Here is a 19,174-nt window from a genome sequence, read left to right as displayed (position 1 = left end):
TCGCGCCTGTCCCCAGAGATGCCATATTTCAGCCAAAATGTCATTCCATTAATATTAAGGATGCATGCCAGATTAGGTCTTGTTGTTACACACCAAGAATCTTTTTCTATATAGTGTTTATAACACTTGTCACATTGAGTTAAAATTTTTGTGTTGATTTAATTAAAAGCTTCCTTCTGCCTACATTCCAATGACATTGCTTGTCATCTCATTTTATAGTCAATAATGAAAACGGAAATCTGTGTATCTGGATGAATTAAATGAAAAATATTTAAAGAATTGTGCATGGTATCTTCTGTAATACGTTACTCTATACCCTCACATTTTCCCATGGCTCTTGAAAGAATCTCCGTTTTACTGTGTAAATCTGTTTCCTCTGCAGCATTCTGGATTTTTATCTGTGACAAGAGGGTAGATTCAAGAGCACCCTGTTATTGGTCACTGGTAAACAGGTCTATGTAAAATGCTTATTAAAACTAAACTAAATTTTTACTGAAATTTGTTAAAGTTAAAAGCATGAAGTTTTTAAAAGTAATTCTACAGGCTGTGTGTAATAAAACCAAAGTTGAATAAACTAAGCAGGTAAGTTAAATCCACAAAATCTAGAAACAGTTTTTTTAAATAAAATTACAGGAGGTCTTGGTTTTGGACTGATCTCCAAACAGATGAAAACAGATGACATTAAACAGATTCATTTGGGCTCAGTCTCAAGTAAGAAAACTGAAATGTCAGGGAAGCTACAAAATCTCCAAGAAATCCACACTTTACCAGAAACGTGAGATTCCTAGGCACCAATAAGAAAGGTCCCAGCCATTCTAGGGGCATTATAGATGTCCCTTTGCTTAAACCCTCACAGGGAAAGCAACCCAGCAGTAGCTAATTGCCCTTTCTACATCATTGCTTCCTTTACCTGCTCAAGCCCCCCTTAAAAACAACTCTCTTGTCATGTGTAATGAGAGTCCCTTCTACTTTGTGATTGGCTGTGTCAGAATCAGGAGCTGGACAATGGAAAGTCAAATGAACCAGCAACCTAAGATTCTTTGAAATTTTGCTTCTTTAATGGTTCTTCTTAAGGAGAGTCTGTGATAAACAACAGATTTGGGCAATCAGTTGTCATCCATGTGGGATTAATAATACTTCACTGGATTATATATTAGGTATATGTTGGGTTTTTTTTGTTTTGTTTTTTTTTACTTTTTCGCCATTTTTGCTCATATTCTTCCTAAGTGCCTCAAATTTTCTTTGTTACCTTTTCTGGATGAGCATATGATTGACCATGGTAAGGTTCTGGTCTTCTGTAACTATTGTAAGTATTTTACAGAAGGTTCTTATCATACAGCCCAATGGGTTCCTACTTTTACTGTACAAGTATTCTTGAACTCTTAGCACATAAATTCTTATCATTTAACATTAATTCTGTATTTTCTCTGCTTTTAACTCATGCCTTGGTTTAGCTCTTAGTTTAATCACTCAGTTAAATCCCTTACTATTTATACTGTTACATTTTACATTTAAATTTCCCTCTCCCATTTTCCCTTGCCCCTTTAGTTACAACATCCACCTCCTCAAGCTTCTGGGCCTTCGTAACTATCTCTTGCAGAGTTGCCAGAGCTGTTTTCTCCAGCAGAAAGATCACAATCAATCTCCTAATGGAGATTTATTCACTTTTGTTCACTTTGTTTTCAACATGAAAGGTAAAGTGGACTATTTAGCATTTTGTTTGTTTCTCTCAGTTTCAAGGAAGAAAATCAAGCACAAGGGAGTTCTGAAGAAAAATGCTGTGCTGGATATTTTTGCTAAAATATTTTAAATTATTGTTTAGTTACATGACTTTATGTATGAGGGAAGAATAGCCTGTTAGCTGTGACAATAGCAGCTATACTAAAAGGAACCAATAGTTGATATTTCATGGAGTTAAATAGTCCAAACATCTTCAATAATTTAAATTTGTGAAAAATTTACTGTTTTATTACTGTCAAGGTTACAGTTTAGACTATAGTTTTTCTGGTTAAAAACAATACTAATTTTAGCCACAGTTCACAGAGAACACCAATTCATGAGCTCTATCTATGGATTACAATTAATAATTCCTACTTTTATGTTTAATTGGTCTATAGCAAGCAGCCATGCAAAGAATACATTCATCCCATAAATATTTATTAGCCACGATAATGTGCAGAGGATTGAAGCTTCTGATTGGTTCTTGAGAAATCTGTATTCTAGTGAGGATATACATGCAAATAAAGTATAAAACCAGATCTTAAAACTAGGTTTTTATATGCTGTTAAGTATTAAACATTGCTTAAGTGACAGGGAGAAGAATTATGGGGAAGTAGAGAACGTTAAGTAGGCAACTGTGTTGTAGATTCAGGCTTGCCTTTTCAGCAGGGGACATTGGCAGCATTACAAAGAACCTAATTATTTGGAGACTAACAAGGATAATAAAAATGATGATGATGATGATGATGATGAAGATGATGATGGTGATGGGTATTTAGAGGAGAAGATGGGATATGTTGCCAGTAGAGAATAAAGAACTAAGCAAAATTTCCAGGTTCTACTTGAGCTAATGCTTGGATAGTAAAGTTGTTTGTCAAACTCAAGCATGCAAGAAATTCTGGCTTTAATGGAAAAGCTGTACATTACGTTTTGTAAATGGAAAGTTGAAGCATTAGATGGAAGTGTCCTGAAGATGGCTGAAATGACAGAAGTTATAATATGAACAGTGTAGTGAGAGTTCAGGCTGTATATCTAATTTTAATCACTACAGAGAGTGAGGTTATTGAGTAAAACAAACAGAAAAGAACCAAGGCTGGCACTGTAGAATCCTTTGTCGGTTAAGGAGTAGCAGGGGGAACAGAAATCCCTGACATAAGTGACTGAGGAGGGGAACAGGAAGACAAGAGCCCGGGCATCAGGAGTGAGTTTCACTTTGGCCCTTTGCTATTATTTCTCCCACTATGCCATGCCTTTCACCCTTGTTCAGTGTTCACACTTGCAATTGTGAAAATTCATACTTGTATATTTACAAACACCCATTCCCAAAAATATTGGCAGATATTTCATGTAGCAGCATACATTTCTATTTCTTGAATAAAACACTATTACTTAATTTGTGAAAAACAAAAACATAAAGCATTGATATAGATTGCATCATTCTCTTGTGCATTTCCTTTTGTCCACCATATTTTACCTGCTGTGACTAGTTTTGCAAAGATAATTTTTGTACATATATGATCTAATATTTTCCCACCAAATGCTATTTAATCATAAAAACCCAATTTTTTTATTACTTCCCACTTGCATTGATGAGTAAAAATAATATTGCATCATAAACCTTTTTTTCTGGTTGTATCAGTTCATTTTTTTTCTTGTTCTGCTTCTCAGTCATCATTTCTCATAATAGGAGACAAATGACTTTACTGTGCGCACTCAGAAATAGATGCTGGAGGTCTTTGCATATATTTTTAAACAGAGGTTGGTATGGACGTAAATCAGAGATTTGACAAGACATCAAAAAGTCAAGAAGTTAAGTCATGTAAAATTGTATAGGATACTTCAGATATGCTTTAAATGTTCTATTTACATAAGGTATTGATTTGTCTTTGCAGGCCTATCAGTCTTCTCTGGGCTGTTCGGTTTTTATTTTAAAAGTCTTTATAACAGTTTTAATTTTGGTCTATTAATCTTACTTCTAGAGTCTAATTTTTCTAATGAGATTAAGTTTATATATTGAGAAGTATAGACAGATCATCAATGTATATAGCTTCACAGTTTTAGGACATGTAGAATAAACCACCTAGGTCACAAAATTTCTAATTTGTCCTTTTCTATTCCTCAAATTCCTTTAGTGGTGTACAGCCAAAATGTATTCCTAAACCAAGTAATACAGCTGGTGCGTTTAAAAATTAAATTAAATATTTCTGTATGAGATTTTATTTTCAGGGTTAGTTACACTTGTTTAACATTTCTTTATTTATCTAGTGATACATAATAAGTTTTCAACTTATCTTACTCCATTGTACAAATGAATCAAAACACATGGCTCTGCTTTATTATTGATGGAATTTCATTTTTCTCCCGCTGTGTTGTTATTAACATTTGTGATCCTATTTCCAACATACACACACACTGCATGAATAATTTCCATAGTTAATATATAGATTAGGAATAGATTCAGTCTTCTGAGGTTTTGTATATTTTCCACTTCAATAGACCACATCAGGCATTTCTCTATGGTAGTTTTATCAGTTCATTCCCCTACAGGCATTGAAGAAGTCCTGTTCATTTACATTCTAACATAAGATATCATCAAACATTTCTAGAAATGAACACTTTATTAATTCCCGCATAGTAAGATTTCATACAGAGCCCATAAGAACTGGCTGGACTCATACGCACATTGGCCAGCTACGTATTTGCATTTGGAAAGTTGCAATTCTTCATTTTCCTCTTTTTATTTTGTGATTTTGTTTTTGGCTCCCAGGCATTATGTTTTTGAAGTTCCACACAATATATTCTGATCATGGTTTCCCCTCCCACATCTCTTCCCAAATCCTACCCACCTCCCTACACATCCAACTCCGTGCTTTCTTTTTCTTCTGTTTTGGAAATGAAACAGGAAAATTTAAAAAATTTAAATTTAAGAATTGAAATAATACTGCAAAAAATCATAAAACACACACACACACACACAAAATAAAAAAATGGAAACCATAATATATGCAAAAGACTGGCAAGATTAAAAAAATGCCCAATCAAAGCAATACGAGACAAAAAAAAAGTCTTCAAAACATTACTGAGTTCATATTTTGCTTCCTATCTTTTGCTGGGCATAGAGTCTAGCATGTTTTATATGCCCTGAATACAAACTGTCGGTCAATCACACACTATAAAAGTCCTCTCCTCTCCTCTGCCATTCTTACACTTGCAATGAAGCTTTTGATAAATGGGAGTCTTAACATTAAAGCCATCAAGTTTTCACATTTTTTTTTACTATTTAGTTTTAATGTCCTGCTCACAAACTATTTCCCTGAATGAAGACCACGATGGTATTCTACTGCAGTGCCATTTAAATCTCCTGGATGCATTTTTTTTTTTCCTCCTCACATTTAGCTTTACACACTTTCGCAGTGTGAAGTAGTCTTTGATATCCTTTGTCTCCAGGATCAACTTCTCAACTGCACCATGGCTGTTTACTGCTGCTTTAAAGTACTTGAGATTCACACAGGCAGTTGGATTTGTTAATCAAGTGTCAATCACTACACTACACTTCAAGCCCTCAAGACCTTATCGATACACTGCAGGGCAGTCAGCTTTGTCATATGTCACATGTCTCACCGCAGGGTTGCTAATTGAATCATCTGGTGGTCATCCTTGGCCCATAGCAACCGATACACCACTAAATGACATTAAAATTAGATAAAACAGATTCCACACACTCTCTAATTAATATTAGGTGTTTCTTTAATTCTTACACTATTTTTTTATTATTGGATATGTCTCTGAGTTATGAAGGATAGACTTGGCTGTTAACATGTAACAGATAGCAGGAAGAAAGTTTAGGACACTAAGCAAACTGGGTGCTTGTGTTGTTGCTGCGGCAAAATATCTGAAGAGGCAATTAAAGAAGGAAATTTACTTTGACTTTTTCTTTTTCTTTTTTTATTTTATAATTAATTTAATTTTGCATATTAGCCACGGATTCCCCTGTCCTCCCTCCTTCTACCCCCAGCCTTCCCCCCCCAACCCACCACCCATTCCCACCTCCTCCAAGGCAAGGTCTCCCCTGGGGAGTCAGCTCAGCCTGGTAGATTCAGCTGAGGCAGGTTCTGTCCCCTCCTCCCTACAAGGCTGAGCAAAATGTCTCAGCATAGGCCCTAGGTTCCAAAATGGCAGCTCATGCACCAAGGACAGGTCCTGGTCCCACTGCCTGGGGGCCTCCTAAATAGTTCAAGCTAATCAACTGTCTCACTTATCCAGAGGGCCTGGTCCAATTCCATGGGGGTTCCTCAGCTATTAGTTCACAGTTCATGTCTTTCCACTAGTTTGGCTATTTGTCCCTGTGCTTTTTCCAATCATACTTATTCAATGTAGTACTTGAAGTTCTAGCCAGAGAAACAATGACATTATTTTGACTTTTAGTTGTGGGTACAATCCTTAATGGAGGAGATGTCAGAATGGGGGGAGTTTGAGGCAGCTGATCATGCTGTGTCTTCAATAAGAAAGCAGTAATGAATGTGAGTGCTTGCTTCACATTTTTTCCCTTTTCATTCACTCTAGAAGTTAGGATAGGTCTATATTACTTCATTTACCCTAATCTAGATAACCCTCAGGCACACCCTTAGGTCAAGCTCCTGGATAACTCTAAATCCTGTCAGGTCCACATCAACATTAAACATCAGAGTTCCTACTCCTTGTCAACTTGACTTGCAAATACATCACTTTTAAGCCATGATCTTTCAGCCCTTACAATGCAAATGCGTACCCAGAGGCTTGTCCCCATGGTGACTCTAGAGCCCATCAAACTGACAAAGTTATTCATCACACTAAGTCTACTTACTTAAAATATTCTATCAAAATATGAATCTAGAGCTAGAGCATAGACTTTCTATACTTTATGACATTATTTTGTTTAGTTTAATTAAAAATATAGAGATAAACCACATTTTGTAAATGATTTACTCTTACATAATTTTAACAGTCTCCTCTAATTGATAATTGAGAATATGAAAACTATAATTTCCTAGTATTTAAACCATATCATCTGTCAGTCTGTCATGATTTTTATTGTCTAACGGAAAATCAAAAGGGACACCCTTGATGAGTTTGAATTTTGTAAAATGACTATAGTTGCTAATTTTTACCAAAATTAAATTAACTTAATCATTATTAAGTATATATAGCTAGAGTTCTTATGAATCCGTGGCTCATGGGCATGGGAGTTCAGGAAATGTGAATGTGAGGAGTAGAACATTAAGAAGGAAGTATTAGAAAAGTTAGTACGAGTGTTCTGTTACACTTACTCTGAAAATTTACATCGTCTTTCTCATGCAGTTGACTGACACCAACTGACAGCTTTATGAATATTTCTACTGGAAAGTGTGATTCAATTGGAAGTTTTTGAATTAGGAAAACCAAATTTTCAAAGTAATTTCTTATACTGTATCAAATTTTCATGGAGTTATTCTTTTAGTATGTGAAATAAATAAATCTGAACTTCTGAGTGTCAACCTGAGGCACTTTATAAATGTCTGGTAATATCTAGCATGATATTCAAGGTTCTCTAAATGGATTTTTATAGCTTAGGTGCTGCTAATATATATGTATTTCTCAATGAAAATTCTTCAACAAAAACTTCTGTGAAAATTATAATAAATCTCAACAACATACATCTATTGAATTGGGCTCTGTAGACACAATATTCCTATTTCTAAACTCTGACAAAATTTAAATTGATACTACATGTAATAGTGCATCTTTTCTGAAATCACACCAATATACTCATTTTCAAGGGGTAATGCATGGTTTTACTGAGGAATAAAAATTTTTGAGGAAACCTAATAGACCAAAAGATTTTTATGAAAATGTTATAAAACATAGTCTTATAGTTTATATAGAAAATATTGCTTATTTTACTTAAAATATTTAAGTAGAGTTAATAACAATACCCCTTGTACATTTAAATATTTTCATGTAATTAACTTCTTAATACAGTATCAAGATAAACTTTACTGTTCCAAAAATTGTTTCTGAGGGAAGATAAATGACTTATTAAGATTCTTGATTTATATCATGCATCAGTAAGAAATTAGTCCAATTTAAAAACATTAGACTGAAACAACTTGGATGAAATAATTTGCTATTATTACACAGTAAGAGTAAGTGTGAAATGATTGATTTAAATAATATTCTAGGAATGAACACCATATTGCCAAAAAAATACTGCTAGGAATTACCCATCACATTCAAACAGATGGATACATTTCAATGCTCCAATATTAAAATGATTAATACATTTGTATAGAACTATATTTCAATGCATTTATAGCATTTATAAATTTCTATTTATTTAATTACAATCACATCATTTTTCTCTTCTCCTTTTCCTCCCCCTCATCTCTCCCATGCTCTTCTATTACATCTCAAATTCATGGCCTCTTTTTCATTAGTATTGCTACATGTGTGTGTGAATAATTATATAAATATAATCTATTAAGTCTGTTTACTGTTGCTTGTATGTATGTTTTTATGCCTGACCACTTGGTAGTAGATATCTATTTAGGGGCTCATTCCTGGGGAAGATTAAAACTCCTTCTCTCAGCGGTCCCTATTTGCCTGTAGCTCTTTATCTAAGGACCCCACGAAATTTCCTCTCTCCATTTTGACATGTGTGCTGCTGTTGTCTTTGGTCAGGTCTTGTTGAAGCAGCCATATTGTTCAGATTCCGTGGGTGTAGCTTCCAGGTCACATCTAGAAGATGTATGGCGGCAGACTTCCTGAGCCTCTTACAGTCTTTCCACCCCCTCTTCTGTTTCCTATGTCTTAGGCAAGGGGTTTGTGTTACAGATGTTTCAGTTGGGGGCTGAGCACCTCACAATCAGCTGTGCTCTCCATTTCGACCAGTAGTGGCTATCTGCAATGTTCTCTGTCTGCTGTAAAAAGATCAAAGATGAAGGGTGAGAGTTACACTTATCTGTGAATATGAAGACGAGTATTTAGAGTACATTTAGCAATGGCATAAAAGGATACAGGTACTATGAAGAAGGAAATGGGAAAAAAAAACAGAGGAGGAGTTAATTAGGGAGGGGAGGCAGGATGATACAGATATAGAGGGAAAGAGGGGGAATAAATAACACTAAGGATATTTGAAATATCTGTAGCAAAATATATTATCCTACATTGTCCTAAAATTACATATATATGTGTGTGTGTGTATTTTTATTGCATATATGTATATACATTATATGTGTATAAAATTACATTATATATATAATATATATATATTATATATATTGTTTAAATGAAGCTATGCTGCCTGGGATGTTAATGTCTATTTCAAAAGCTATAGACTTATCTGACAATAAAACCCATCACTAGGCATGAAAAATCTCCTTTTGAGCCGTTGATCAGGGGAGTCCAAGAGACTCCCAAAACAATAAAAGCCATTGTTATTGCCCTCAGTTGACTCACAGAAGTTGAATGTAAGTCCCTATTGTTGAAGATACCAAGCAATTTACACACAGGATTTGGAGGAGTTGATTTGGATCTGAGGACTAACTTTCAAAGTCCCAGAAAGTGGCTAAGGGAGGAAACAAATTGTCTTACCCAGCTGTGATGCCTACGCCCCTCAACAATAGTCAGCGTGACAGGACATCTTAAAGGTACACTAGGGGCACTCATATTTTGATGGTAAACGACATCTATCTAATTGGACTTATGGTTAACTCAACATATACGAAATAATGACTGGTACTGCAAACCTAGCCATCCACCCATGGTTAGTGAGACCTGGATCGTAGAAGAGAACATAATACTGCCACTTTCCTAAAGATTTTATTTTCAACAGTAGTTCCAGATTTGTAGCAAATTTAAGGAGAAAAGAGATTTTCTTCTATATCCCTTTCCCCGACATACACATAGCCTAGTGATGACCAGGATCCTCACAAGAGGGATGACTTTTTATACTTGATGAGCCAACACTGACACACCATCATCACATCACAAATTCCAAAGGTTACATTAAAGTTTATCCTTGAGATTGTATATTTTGTTTTTGAATACATGTACATTAACTTTTATCAATCATTATAACATCAGGTGGAATTTTTTAAGTTCTTGTTTTTATTATTTTATTTTATTTTAGAGGGGTTCTCTCTATGAAGTCCTGGCTATCCTGGAACTCACTATGTAGACCAGGTTGACCTCAAAATCACAGAGATTCATCTCCTCTGCCTTTAGAGTGCTGGGATCAAAAGTGTGTGTCACATTTCTGGATCAGGTAAAAAGTAAAAATGTAAATGGTAAATAGTATAAAAATCATTCAAGAAAATACTACATATGCTCACAGGCCAAATTGATGGAGACAATCCCTCAACTAGGCGTGTCAGGGTGACAGCCAAAGTTAGGCATCATATACCCCTTCATCTCCACTCTCCATTAATGTCTTGAAGACACCAATCTTAAATGGAGCAATAAAGGTTTTGCCTTTTGCAGAATATCATGTGGTTAGAGTCATACAGTATGTAGTCTCCTCAATTGTTTTTCTTTTAAAGTAGTAAAATTAGCATTGTGATAAGCCTACATTGGTATTTGAATTTGATTTAACCAATCCTTGTGTGTTCTCTTTCACCTTTGTTCTTATTTCTCTTTACATTTTTATTGAATATCCTGTTATGGCTCTTTTGGATTTGGGAGGCTCTAGTTGAACAGATATATAAAATTTCTTTGCCCCTGAACTTACGTTCTAGTAGAATGCAATGTTCCAGTAGAAAGCAATATGATTGAAATTTAAGTGTTGGTCCTAAGTGGTAACGCAATGGCCACGCAAGTATGAGGACCTACATTCAAATTTCCATGTCTCTAGTCCTAATGCTACTACAGTGAGACAGGAGGTAGAGACAGAAGAAGGCCTAGAAGATTTTGAGCCAGATATCCTAGGTACTCAGAAGCAGACAGGAGACCTTGTCTCAAACAAGGTAGCAGGCAAGGACAGACACTCAGGGTTGTTCTATGAACTACAGGTGCAAGCCATGATAACATACACACACACACACACACACACACACACAGACACACACACACACACACACACACACAAGATTCTTTTAAAAAAACAAAGTGCATGTTAGCAGATGTGGAAGAGGTCATAGTTCAAGTTTGATAATCATCTGAGAAAGAGGTGACATATTTTATGGACAAAACAGAGGGGTCTATTTAAAAGGTGAAAGGAAAATCAATGGGGCAATTAGAATAATTCAGAAAAGGTTCCCAAAGACCATATACCTTTAGTATCAAATGGGCTGAAATGAATCTAGATCTAGTATTAGTAAGATACATTCTGCAGAAATGTAGCTAGAGAAGGTGGTGTGGGTAACTAAATTAGGAGGTGGTTTTCAGACGCCAGAAAAAGGCTGTGGTCTGGCGATCATTTAATGGAATATTTCCTTTATCTTAATTTCAAAAGGAAACACTTACGCATTCCAGTAAGAACACCAGTTGAGAAACTGCTTATTATTACATCTCAATCTCTTACATCACTTAGTAAAATTACATAATTTGAGTGAGCCTAGCACCTCTTTCTTAAGGACCCTTGCTATCTCCCCACCATCCACAATGGAAAGCGATTGCTCCAGGGAAGGCTCATATAGAAATTCTAAAATAAGATCAAGAGCCGTAAGTAGCTCTAAACAGGGAAGTCAGTGTACGCTTATTTGCTCGGGGAGTCAATCTGTGGCTTCCATCTATGAAAATTCAAGTAGAAGCAAAAGGACGTGAAAATGCAAGAAAACTGAGCATATTGGTGAGGAAATCTAAATTACTAAAGAGCAAATGTAGTCTGTGAAGGAAGAGAATAAAGGATGATGTGCATCTAAGTCTAAAAGCAGTGAGTCTTACTTAACACTTTTGCTAGTACGAAAACAGCTGTGGAGTGAGGGCTGAGAAAGGTGTGGGACTGAGACCTGGATGCACTAACTTGGAGAAAGAGTTTATGTCTCCAAGGAGAGTCTGAAGGTAACACCGCAGAAAGGCACCCAGAGACATGGACAGGATAGACCCCAGTGAGGGGTTTGAACCCGGTACTAGATATGATCATCAAAGGAGCCAGTACAGAGAAAATCAGCTTCATTGCTGAATTGTCATTACTGAGCATTTATCTCATCAGCAATCTCTGATAAAGACACACAGATATTAAACCTATAGACCCCAGCTTCTAGGGCAGAAATTTCTAGGCTAATATTCGGAGTCTCATGTTCCCCCTTTATCTACAAATTCATCTTAATATTTGCTGCTTTGGTGAGTGCCACTGGCTCCCTCCAGAAGGCACTACCTACTGCCCTCCTGGTTTTATCTCATGTCTTACTCAGATTCCTGTTTTGTGAATCATCCAGCTCTTCAGATGGCTTGTGCTTTGACAAGGGTCCTGTTACCCATGCCTGCTCATTGCCTTATACACATTGCCTTCTCCATTGAAACCCAAAAACCAGTCATTTACAGACTGACCATGGGGGACTCCTCTGAACAAGAGCATCTCAGACTAGCTCCTCCTGAAAATGTAGGGATGGTCTACACGGGACTGAAATTGTCCCCTTGTGAGGACCACAGCTGATGGTGGGATCTCTCTCCCAGCCTGGGCACTACTGTGGTGGGAGGGATTTATAAATGGATGTTTAATTTCCAGTGCTATGACATGAACCTCCAAGCAAGAGGTATACCTGCACAATGTGAAGTAGATCAAGTAAACAGAGAAAATTAGTTGGGGATTTATGAAGTAGACTTCATTACACAGAGCCATTCACACAAATCTCATAAAACTTTGGAAATTTGAGTTTTATCTTCCCTATCAATGATGAAAATAACCCCAGGGGCTCATTAAGTTGAATGTGGCATGGAGAAAAGCCTTCTTAACAGGTTAATTAAAGCGTTGTTCTCATGTAGTCAAGAGATACCCCACCAGCCTACCTGCACAGTAAAGGAAGGAATCAATCTGATCCCTTTTTGTATGTCTGGGAGGGATGTGTGTGTTAGAAGGATGAATCTCTTTTGGGTTTTAATAATATTTTTTGTTTATTCATGGTACATTTTACACATTTATACAATGTACATTAATCTCAGTTTCCCCTCGTGCCCTTAACCCTAACACTTTTCTGTTCTGTTCTGTTCTGGCCTTTGTTCAAGATGCTCTTGGTCATGGTATTTCATCACAGCAACAATAACCTTAACTAAGGTATCTTCCAATTTCATGTTTTCTAGTTATTTTTTTGTAATTTTTGTTATTTACAACAAAATTTATTTATATTTATATATTTATAACAAAAATCCCTTGAGTCCAATTAGTGTTACCCATATGTACATGGGTGTGGGGCCATCCACTAGTATATAAACAATCTGTCAGTGGTCCTGTCCTCGAAAGAAAGTGTTTTAAACCCAACCAAAATGCCTTGACTGGGGAGATTCTAGGTCCTGAGCAATGTGGGATGGCACCTGCGGTTATTATGATAATTGAATCATTTTTGTTAGTGGTGGAGAAATGTTCCATTTTTTCTGATTTGGATTTTTTTTTTTTACTACCTCATGCCCTTTTTATATCTCTAAGCTTGAGGAAAGGTTGTCAACGTCTACAGTGCTCAAGCAACTGTGGCCGGGCCAAGTAAACAAGTCATGTTGACCAGCCGGTGAGACTATAAAGTTTAGAGAGACTCATAGCGGCGGGGGAAACATAATCATGAGACAGGGAGATGACCAGTAGCAACCTGGGCATTGTCAAGTTACGGCCACAGCGAACAAAGCGCCCACGATAGACACACGGTTGCCCAGATGTTCTCAAGCACAGCTGGAGAAAAGACAGTTGTCGTGTGATTTCTGACGTTACAGAGGAAAGCAAACTCGGGCTCTGCCCGGAAATAAGGGAATGAGTGATTCTCTGAAAACACTTCTGTGAGGAGCCTTAGGGTTATACTATTGGGGAGTAATTAAAAGTCATATGCTAAGACCATCTCAAACGGACTGAATCCTAAAGGAACATCTTACGTGTAAATGGAGGGGACATTTCAGACAATACAAAACCAAAGAGCAACAGCAAATGAGCAAGTTCAGTTATTCTTGTCATTCACTTTTATCTCATGCCTCCTCTGCCAGCCCCCAAGCCCTGCCCGGTGTGTATATGCACCTTACTTTACTTTGGAAAAAAAAAAATCAAAATTATCTGGAAAATTTAGCCTACCATTTCTTTTCTCATTCAGTCACTTTAAAACTAACAGTTACTTAAAAAATGTATATATTTCACAACCATATAATCAGACTCAAAATTTTTCCCTAAAATGTAGCTCTCACAAGGACCATAGACAGAATTGAAAAACACAAAGAGAATGGTGTGCTCTTGACTCTTAGAGTTCCGGTGCCATTAATAAGTTAATATTTACCTTTCATCTCTCCAGTCTCTGCATGGGCTAAAGCATATTCATTTCATTCTTTGCCTGAAAATGGAGCTTGTAGCCAACCTGGAAGCGTCTAAGACACTCCATCACAAAAGGATCGAACGTTCTGCTTTCAGCGACTCACAGACCTGCCTTTATTCCTGGGTTAACGTCAATCTTACTGTGAAATAGTCCTGATCCTGCTTTACCTTTTACCAGCCTCAGGCTTTATCAGGTTGAAGGAGTTTGGATGCTGAGATCCTGAGGGAAAATTAACAGATGGATGAGTATTTCACCCAGCTTCTTTTCCTCCTGCTGCTCTTCCCTGTGTCTTTTTCACTCCTTTTGCTATTTAAGGCTTTCAAGAGCTGAGCCTGGACGTGGTGGTACCTGTAAACCCAGCACTTGTGAGGTGGAGGCAGGAAAAACAGGAGTTGAGGCCAGCTTGGACTACATGAGACATTGTCTGTCTATCTCTCTCTCTCTCTCTCTCTCTCTCTCTCTCTCTCTCTCTCTCTCTCTCTCCACACACACACACACACACAAGTAGCTGAGCAGAAAATCTTATACACTGATGTTTCTTTAAGATCATTCTGGCAAATTTAGGAAGGTGAATTGATATTAATAATTACAATGTCTCTTGCTTTGCATATAAATTTTATGTTTTTTTTAAAGATTTATTTATTTATTATGTATACAGAAGAGGGCACCAGATCTCTTTACAGAAGGTTGTGAGCCACCATATGGGTGCTGGGAATTGAACTCAGAACCTCTGGAAGAGCAGTCAGTGCTCTTAACCTCTGAGCCATCTCTCCAGCCCTGTGTGCATATAAATTTTAAACTTCCAGTTAACTCTATGTATAACACCCAATTTTAAGTGGACCATGTACTAAGGTGTCTCTTTGGGCATTGTTTAAGATATTTTTAGAAAGTTATTTTACTTTAGAATTCTCAGATATTGGAAGAGAACATTCCTCACAGAATACCTTAGGACACACAACCTTACGCCCAATAATGCAGCCTGTTTACACAGTTTAAACTCTTCTAATTATTTTCAGAACTTCACCTACTATGATCCCATGTGCTTTATATTTTTGATTCATTGATTATAGTATATCAAATAGATTGCAGATTTTCAATTAAAATTATTTGTTTTCATTTAAATAAATTAAGTTTTTTGAGTTAATGAATCTATATTTTAACAAATTTCTTCCACCTAATGATTTATAAACTTCTTACATTCTGGGACATTATCATTAGGCCTGTGTTGAATGGTCTTATTTCTTTCTTGTATATCTTTACTTATTAAGTATTCTTAATAAGTTCCCGGAGAGATAAGAGCAAACATCTATACATCCCAGATGCTACACTGATAATAGGCCAAAAAATTATTACATCAAATTCAACTAAGAAAGCTAATGAGTTTGGGGGTTACTTACAAAAGTATGAATGAGGGTTATGTATGTAAACACAGATGACTCAAAAGCAGCTGCATCACAGAAAACCCTACACTGTCTAGGTGACAACACCCAAAAGCTACATCACTGTACTCGTCGCAAACGCAGGAAGCTGGACAAGTCAGAATCCTCTCTCTCCAGCAGTCCTTACTGCTCATATAATCTTGTTGAGGTCCTTGTGAATTCTTTAAGTTTTAGGAACTTTGTGAGCCTTCTGAGCTGTTCATTTCCTTGTTTTAATGAGCCATTGTCCAGCATAGAACCTTTTAATGTGAAGACAACTGTTATACGGTTGCTTTATGATAATAGAAATATATTGTGGACATGCTGCTCTTTGGGACCACCACAAGTTTCAAATTTTCTCTCTCCTGGAATAGCTTGGTGTATTCAGCATTAATGTTCATAAGACCATCATCAAATCTCCTGTATGTGCTGGCATATATTTAATTTGCTTTGACATTTCTTAGGCTGCTCAAGGCTTTCTATTGAAACACTTATTCCTAAAGGTTTCTTCAGGATGCAAGGCACAAAGCCAAAGCATGTGTGTGAGGTGTTTGCACCAATGTAGGATTGTAGAATCACTTTTCTGTGTTTTCTTTGGCCCTGCCATCTCCCTAAGCATACATGGGTAATTTAGAGCAAATGTGAATTGAAATTGAACTATATTAAGTTAGAAGCAACTTCATCTATTGAGTTTTCCATTAAATAAACTGCTATTACCCATTTTCTCATATATTTTTAATTTAAAAATATTAAGATAATATAATGACATCATTTCCCCCTTCCCTTTCCTCCTTCCAAAACCTCCCATATTTCCTTGCTTTCTTTCAATGACCTCTTTTTCTTTACTTGTTTTTTGTTTGTTTGTTTTTTGGTTTTTCAAGACAGGGTTTCTCTGTGTAGCTTTGTGCCTTTCCTGGAACTCACTTTGTAGCCCAGGCTCGAACTCACAGAGATCCACCTGCCTCTGCCTCCCAAGTGCTGGGATTAAAGGCGCGTGCCACCACCACCACCACCACCTGGCTTCTTTACTTGTTGTTTGGTGGTGGTGGTTGGTGGTGGTGGTGGTGGTGGTGGTGGTGGTGGTGGTGGTGGTGGTGTGTATTCAAAAATACGTAAATACAACTTGTGGAGTTTATATAACGTTATTTACACGTGTATGTTTTTAGGGCTGACCATATAGTACATATTGGATTCTGGGGAAGACTGTTTCTCCCCCTCTCTGCATTCCTTAGCTGCCTGTAGTTCTTGGTGTGGGGTTTAGGCTACATGGTCTCCTCCCTGTTCATTTTGGCATGTCTGTTGTTATTGCCCCTGTTCAGCTCATGTTTAGGCAGCTATGTTGGTGAAACATCATGGGTGTGTGGCTTCTGACATTTCTAGGAGACATAAACTCATAGCAAACAACCTGTCCCTCTGGCTCTCTCAGTCTGTCGATCCCTATTCCACAGATATCCCTGACCCATTTTAAACGGGTTTCAAACCTAAGTATTTGTGTTAAGTTCTTAGATGTGAGAAGCAAAACCAAGCTATTCTGTTTATTAGGTAGGAAGGGAACGTATTAAAGGGGCATTAGACAGCTTCAGTAGAGACCAGGAACCAGGACTGTCTGTACAGAAAGGAATACAGTGTGTTCTTTTAAATCTTTATCTTCCTGCATCTGAGTGAACTTTGATTGTTGTCACAATCAATGTTTTGCAGAGAAAGTACAAGGTTCTGTACGGAAAGGAATTTACTACCCCTCAGCCCAAACTATAAAGTACAGAATTTCCCAAACAGTAATGAAGTTCAGTGGCAGATATCTAGACTGATAACGTCCTCTATTCGACTTTAAACATGTGAAATTATTTTCTGCAACTAGTATGGGAACCACGACGGTTGATTGTCTGTGTTAACTTGACTAGACTTGGGATGTTCGGACAGGAGTTGATACATTATTTCTAAGCATGTCTGAGTGTGTCCTAGAAGAGGTCAGCATTTGAGTGAGTACAGCCCATGATGAAGGATGGCCTTCATTAGTACAGATGGGCATCTTCTCATCCAGAGAAGAGAAGAAAAAGGTAAATTCTCTTTCTTTCTGAGCTTGAGCAACTATCTTTGCCTGTCCCCAGAACGCTGGGCTGACACAGTATGACTCTTCTCCCACACAGCTTTTTGACTCACCCTGCCTTGCAGATGGCATACTGTGGTATTCCATGGCTCCTGTAATTGACTGAGCCAAATTCCAGAATAAATTTACTCTTGTATCTTATGGCTTCTACCTCTCTAGAGAAGCCTGACTAATACAGAGCCTTTCCTTTATATTAGAGCTACAAATCCATGTTGTTTATTCCATAACATTATCCAATCATGCTAAGTTAGAGAAGTAAAAGGACTTGTCAATATGAACTTTTTAAATGAATAAATGAAGACAACAAAACAATGTCAATTTGAAAATGGCAAACACCTCCTGTCAGTATCTTTAGAGACATTTGTTGTTATATTCTAGAATCTGTTAAAGTTTTGTAGGGTTGATTTTTAATATGTGACAGCATAATATTTAATCATGATTATTCAAAGTAGAATCAATACATTTCACTATGAACAAACCAAAATTTCCTAATAAAACATATGTTTTCAAACTCTCCTTCTAGTCCACTGATATATGGTGTAGGATAGGCCTCAAGAATATGAACTTTTAGAAATATGGGTGATTTTGCACATGATAATGTCTGCACATTAAATACCAATTATCTACTTGCTTAACATCTTTTAGCAAATTTCTTTCCTAAATTGCTGCTATGATTAAAATCAGATGTCTTTGTAACAGATGTACTTTTACATTGAAAATAATCAAATGGCAAAATTGGACCTATTTATTTAAATCTTTTTAACATTCAATCAAATTTAGTTTTTAAGTAGGCAGTAATTCCTTCAGTTGGTTCAGAATCAAATTATTCTTGCTTCTACACTTGTTTACATCCTTCTAAAATCACTTTTATTAGGTTATCATGTGCCATTGTTTCTGAATAGATAACTTTATTGCCTTTGTTTATTTCACAGAGGCTAGCAAAGCTTATTCTATCCTGAATCTTGCTTCTGTTGCTTAAAAAAAAATGCATCTTTAGGGGGCCTAGAGAAATGGCTCAGTAGTTCAGAGTACTTACTACTGATATAGAGGGTTCAGTTTCCAGCACTCACATGACAGCTGAACCCTTCAGTTCAAAGGCATCTGGTAACGTCTATGGCTTCTGAATGCACATGGTACAGCTACATATACTCAGAAACACACACATATCACAAGATAAATAGATATTATCAAATATTACATATCTATGGATAAATGTATATATATATTCAGAAGTCAGAGAGATGGTTCAATGGTTCAGAGTGCTGTCTGCTCTTCCAGAGGATCTGGGTTTGATTCCCAGCATCTGCATTGTAGCTCATAACCATCTGTAACTCTAGTTCCAGGGGATCTGAAGTCTTCTTCTGGCCTCTGTGGGCACCAAGTATGCATGTGGTGCACAGATATATATTCATGAAAAATTCCTATACACATAAAATAAAACTAAAAAGTAAAATTAAAAATATATCTTTACA

The sequence above is a fragment of the Peromyscus eremicus genome, chromosome 18 (genome assembly GCF_949786415.1).
Source record: "Peromyscus eremicus chromosome 18, PerEre_H2_v1, whole genome shotgun sequence".
NCBI classification, from domain to species: Eukaryota; Metazoa; Chordata; class Mammalia; order Rodentia; family Cricetidae; genus Peromyscus; species Peromyscus eremicus.
This window is presented reverse-complemented; position numbering follows the sequence as displayed.